This window comes from Cupressus sempervirens, chromosome 11, assembly GCF_028749045.1.
Source record: "Cupressus sempervirens isolate cs-2001-9-10 chromosome 11, ASM2874904v1, whole genome shotgun sequence".
NCBI lineage: Eukaryota > Viridiplantae > Streptophyta > Pinopsida > Cupressales > Cupressaceae > Cupressus > Cupressus sempervirens.
In genome coordinates, this window is record NC_143128.1 from 804,256,321 (window position 1) to 804,262,320 (window position 6,000).

The 6,000-nt window shown below is 40.0% G+C and overlaps 1 pseudogene; it reads right to left on the bottom strand.

The window, feature by feature from the left end:
* LOC149532009 (chloride channel protein CLC-c pseudogene) overlaps window positions 1–1,987 on the bottom strand; it is a 127,689-nt pseudogene extending 125,702 nt beyond the window's left edge.
* Between the last annotated feature and the right edge of the window lie 4,013 nt (window positions 1,988–6,000).

A 6,000-nucleotide genomic window follows, 5' to 3' on the forward strand; every position in this document is an offset into this window, starting at 1 on the left:
TTTGTAGTTTTGTAGTTCAATTGGTCCACACAAGTCAATATGAAAAATCTCCAATATTCCTTTAAGGATATGAGTCTTACTCCTAAACCTTGACTTTGTCATTTTTTCCTAACTAACATTGTTTGCAAATTATATTGTAAGGTTCATTCAACTTACAAAAACCTCTGACTCTTCTCATGTTACTGATACTAGCAAAGTTATCAAAATTAACATGACATATCCTCTTGTGCCATAGCCACACATCATCAAATTCAAAAATTAAACAAGTACAATCCTCTATATTAAGACATAATAGATTGCCTCTAGTTTGATCACCTCCTCAATTTATTTTTCCATTAGTATCATATATCTTAGTAATCTTGTTTTCAAACTCAATCTTAAAGCCTAAATTGTTCAGTCATAACACACTCAACAAATTATAGTTGAGTCCTTCAACATAATAAGCATTGTCACATAAAATCTTTTCTGTGAGTTTGATAAAACCTTTTCATTTTATTAGACATGGAAACAACCTCCAAGCTGTGGGACTTGAACTACGAGGTTGAGTCTCTAGAGAAGGCCGGCTTCCTCCTACTATCAGGGTGCACCCAACTACTCTCAAAAGGAAAAGGGGAAGGAGGAGATGCAGAAAACAACTCTACTCTACCTAAACTATGGAGGTGATGCACCAAAATAGAGTGTTCAGACCATTTCTGCCCATATATGCATTATTGAACCAGAATAAAACTAAGGATATATACATACAGGCTTGTTTTGATCTAATAAACTCATGCAGATCAAGAAATACAATTGAATAACACAAGGAAAGAGGAATCTCACTTATATATTATCCAGTAGGCAAGAAACAGATACAGTATGCAGGTTACAGATCTCGACAATACACCAATGAGAGGCAAAAGGGATGCACAAACACATCAATGGCTAAAAGGGATAAAATAGAGAATTATTCAGTTCAAAGGCATAGGGAATGTTACACTAAGAGTTGCAGAGCAATATTAGAGAAATCAGAAAGAGTCAACCATTGAAAAAGATTAAAAAATTGCCTTTATAGTTCAGGCATAACTAAGGGAAATGATTCTGCATTAACTGCTCAACTACTGCCATTGGACCCCAAAATATCTGATCAAAGATCACACTCGAGCATGGTTCTGAAGTAAAAAATTAGATATTCAACTAAAATAATACCTTGAGTAGATAGAAGCGGTGCCAATGAATGATCCTAACACAGTTGATGGATCAACTGAGATAGTGGAGTGTTTCCCTATGCCTTGCATTCATTTCAGGTAGGTTGGAATTGATCACGAAGTTCAGATCACAAGATAACCTTGATCATTTTTGCTTCTTGGTTCGTGAATCAATAGGGTTGAAGCAAGTCAAACAAGCTATACGAGCTAGCTGGGTCATGCGGGCCAATCACCTTTCTTTGCTCCGCCACCTGGGGAAGAGTTTCATGGTTGACCTTCTGTCATCGAACTAATCACACCACCCTTGTAGATATTCATATTAACTATGATGATTACATTAACCGCCAGCCACTGACTATCCTTTCTGATCAGGCCAGGGAGACATGCGTCAACAAGGCACTGTGTCACCAACATAAACCTCGAGCAACTTACCCATAGCGAGCTGGCGACGACCATCGATCGGCCTAGATCCAACGATCACGAAGACTCATCATACTCCATAATTTCCTTACCCTGGGCCCATCATATTTGGCACCACTTGTGCGACTGCTATCATATCCCTCCAACACCTGGCAACACCTCAATGACCGCACCCTGGCGAGACCTGGCCCCGCTGACACGTGGCGACCTGTCGCTCGATTGCTATGGTAAATATCGCACATCTTCACCATGGCAATATGGCAACAATCATTGATCTTGTCTAATCTAACAGCCAAAAAGACCCACCTTCCTGCAACCTTCCTCCCTCGTAATTCGCTGGGCCCGTGGTACATGTGGTACTTCCCTATTGGTCTATCGGTCATTTGATCCCTACTGCGCTAGCAAGATAAAATACGATCCCACCAGGACACATGGCACCCTGTCGCTACGTCGCTATAGTAACCCTTGCACAACTTCATCATAGCAAGATGACGATGACCATTGATCGGCCCTAATCTAACGGTGGAGAACTTGCGAGGCGTAAAAATATCATAAGGTTCGGAACTTAGGTAATTTTGATATCTTCGTGGGTATTAAAATATTAGTAATTGGGGAGGTGACCGTTGGGCAGGGTAACATTCAAATTTTGAAACTTGGCAGGGCAAACAAAATGTGGTAACATTCTGGCGACTCACAGGGGGCATGAGCTTGCTCGATGCATAAGACCAGTGCCTGTAAACAATCTATTGGGCTATGGAGTCAAAAATGGGTCTGAAAGGTACAAATCTGAGAACTAAAAAACCCTAACCCTTTTTTGCAAGGAAATCAAAACATTAAAAAACCCTAGATCTGCCCTTGTAACTGAAGCAAAACAAAACTTTCTCTATAACCTGAGACTGTCAAAACTTCAGAAGCTGGCAACTCAAAAGGAGAACCCTGTGTACGCACACTTCTTGAAAGGCAGGAAATAATAGAAAAGGAACTAGACTAACTATGTACATGGATTTACAATCTTCATTATAAGCAAGCTTTAAGATAAATCCCATTGACTGGGATGGGCAGAACTTCACCATTGGGTCTGCTTAGTTGGAATGCATTAGCCTGTTTGCAACTAAAAAATAGGTAAGGGCCACTCCACAATGCATCAAACTTAGAATGTCTTCCTAGTTTTTCCCTATCAGCATCCCATTTCAGAACTAGATCCCCCTCTTTGAAAGTCTTGTCCCTGGCCCTCCTATCGAAATTCCTTTTCACCTATTGCTGATGCAACTCCAGGGTCTTCATAGCTTTATCCCCTTTTTCTTCTAGCTCCATTAGCTCTACCATTTTTACTGTCATGGCACTATCTTCAATCAATTCCAGCTAATGAGCCAACTCCAAAGAAGGGAATTCTAGTGAAATTGGGAGTCTAGCCTCCCTACCATATACCAGCACAAAAGGTGAATTACCAATAGATCTCTTGGGTGTTATTCTATCAGCCCATAGAGTAGTCTTTAATTTTTTATGCCAAACCCTCTGATTGTCTTCTATTGTCCTCTTCATGATTCTGATCAGATTCTTGTTGGAAGACTCAGCCAAACCATTTCCCTGGGGATAATAATTTGATGATGTGCTCAGGTAGATATTGTGATTCATTTCCCATGCACAAATCTGGGTTCCAACAAGAGATTTAGCATTATCTGAGATGATAGTAGAAGGAGCACCAAACCTAGATACAATCCCATCGAGGAACTCAATCACTGATGGTTCTATGGCATCCTTCAAGGCAACTGTCTCTGTCCATCTAGTGAAATAATCAGTAGCAGCCAAAATCCATTTATGACCTGCACTAGATGGAGGGTTAATAGGGCCTATAAAATCCAACCCCCACTGGGTAAAGGGTTGATCCACCTAAATAGGATGAAGGGGGATAGCTGCAAGCCTTTGTTTGCCTGAAAAGAAAGCACATTTCTCACATTTTCTCACATACCTATAAAAATCATGGAACAGAGATGGCCAATAATGACCAGCCCTCATGATCTTCATAGTAGTTGTTCTCGCAGGGAAATGGCCGCCATCAGGGCCATCATGAAGATCTTTAATCATCCTTTCAGCCTGGTCCTCTTCAATGCATCTCAACAGGGTCCCATTAAAATCCCTCTTGAATAGGATACCATCAACTACAACATAGGGAATCGACTACAATCTATATTATCTTCTTTTAGCTCTGTCTAATCCCTGAGGGTATCCATCCCCTGATAAGAAGCTCTTCATATTATTTATCCAGCTCTTTGGGCCATTAACATTTCCTTCCTCTTGCTGCTCTGTTAATACCATACCATCCTCTTCATCAGAATCTTGACCTGATAACATTTCTTTGCACAATCCTTTCCCTCTTACCAGCTTGGTAATCTAAATATCAACATCATATTCCATTACCCTAGTGATCCATCCAGATCTCTTTTCACTGATATCCTTGCTTAAGAGAATATCCTTTACACTTGCATGGGGCACCAACAAATGGATCCTATTGTGGGATAAGAGGTGCTTGAATTTCTTCAAGGCTCTAATGACTGCAAGGGCTTGCTTCTCAACAAAGCTATACTTATCTTCATATTCTTTGAGCCCTTCACTAAAGAAAGCTATGGTCTACTCCTTGTCCTTGCCATTTGTCTGAGTCAAGACAACAGAGATACTCGAATCACCACCTAAAGTGTAGAGGATAAAATCTTTCTCAAAATTTGGGTTCATGAGAGTAGGGGCTGAGGCTATGGCTGTCTTGATCTCTTCAAAACTCTCCTTCCCCTCCTTGGTCCATAAGAAAACCATGTCTTTCTTAAGCATTGATGTAAGAGGTTTCACCATGGTAGTGAGATTAGGGATAAACCTCCTCACAAAGTTTATTCTACCAAGGAAACTTTGCAGCCCCTTCTTGTGTTTTGGAAGAGGAAGGGAAAGTATTGCCTTTTCTCTTTCTGGATCAATGGTCAGACCATCCTCAGATACAATGTGTCCCAATAATTTTCCTTGGCTTTTAGCAAAGACACACTTGGCTGGGTTGAGGGAAACCCCAAACTCTCTACATCTTTGAAATAACGGCCTTAGATGATCAAAATAATCTTCTACATCTTTTGGATATATAGCTATATCATCAAGGTATACTAAGACAAACTTATCAATTAATTTTTTGGAGGCCATCTCCATTGCCTTCTGAAATGTGGCGCCTACATTTGTTAGTCCAAATGGCATCTTGTAGTAAGCATAGGTGCCCCATTTAGTAGTAAATGCTATTTTATGTCTATTAGATTCTTTAACTAGCACTTGGTTGTAACTAGAGAATCCATCAAGAAAAGAGAATCTCCTTGACCCACTGACCTTGGATAGAATTTTCTCCATTGAAGGGAGAGGATGGTGATCTTTAAGAGAAGCCTGATTAAGATCCCTAAAGTCCACACACAATCTGATTTCCCCATTCGTCTTCCTTACAAGGACAAGGTTAGCTACCCATGATGAGTGTTTGACAGGAAATATTATATTGGCCTTTATCAACTTAGATAATTCTTTTCTCATTAGGGGCTCAATCTTAGGATTCACTGGTCTCTGTTTTTGCCTTACTAGTTTGGCCTTATCAACTAGATCTATAGTATGCTGAAAAAAACTAGGGTCAAACCCTTTTAAGTCATCATATGTCCAAGAAAATACATCATTAAATTCTTGACATAAATGAATGAAGTTTTCTTGCTCAGTTTTAGAACATACCTTCCCCATATTTAGAGATTTTCCATCAGCAATTGTAACTGGGGCATACTCATCCTTTTCTGCAGCTAGATTTATTCCTTTTCCTCTTGTTTGATCATCAAGATTAAAAACACTCTCCAAAGTAATGAGACCCTTGGGAAACTTGTTAGAACTAAGGTGAATGATTTGATCACCATACTGATCTTGCACCCTCGACTGGTTTTTATTTGAGAATTCTGCCTCATTCTGCAAGAAACTCAAAATTTTCTCATCGGAGTCAAACACTTGCCAATGAGTGCTATTGTTAGGGATGGCAGGCCTCACTACCACCCTAATTAGTTGCTTCTTCTCCTCCTCAATATTCCCTAGTACATCATAAGTTGCACCCACTACTGCAAGTCTATCAACATGTTTATTTTCTTTCCTAGGAATGCTCTGAATATTAAATGCATTGAAACCCTCAAGAAAATCCCAGACTCTGTGTTTGTAAGACTTGAGCACACCATTTTTGGTGACATTCTGGCCTCTCACCTGATTCACTACCAAGTCACTGTCTCCATATACTTTCAAGGCTTGGATTCCCCTATTTTGGGGAAGTAAGAGACCTTGAATCAAGGATTCATACTCGGCCACATTATTGATGCAACTGAATTGGAGCCTAAAGGAGAAGTAGTATCTT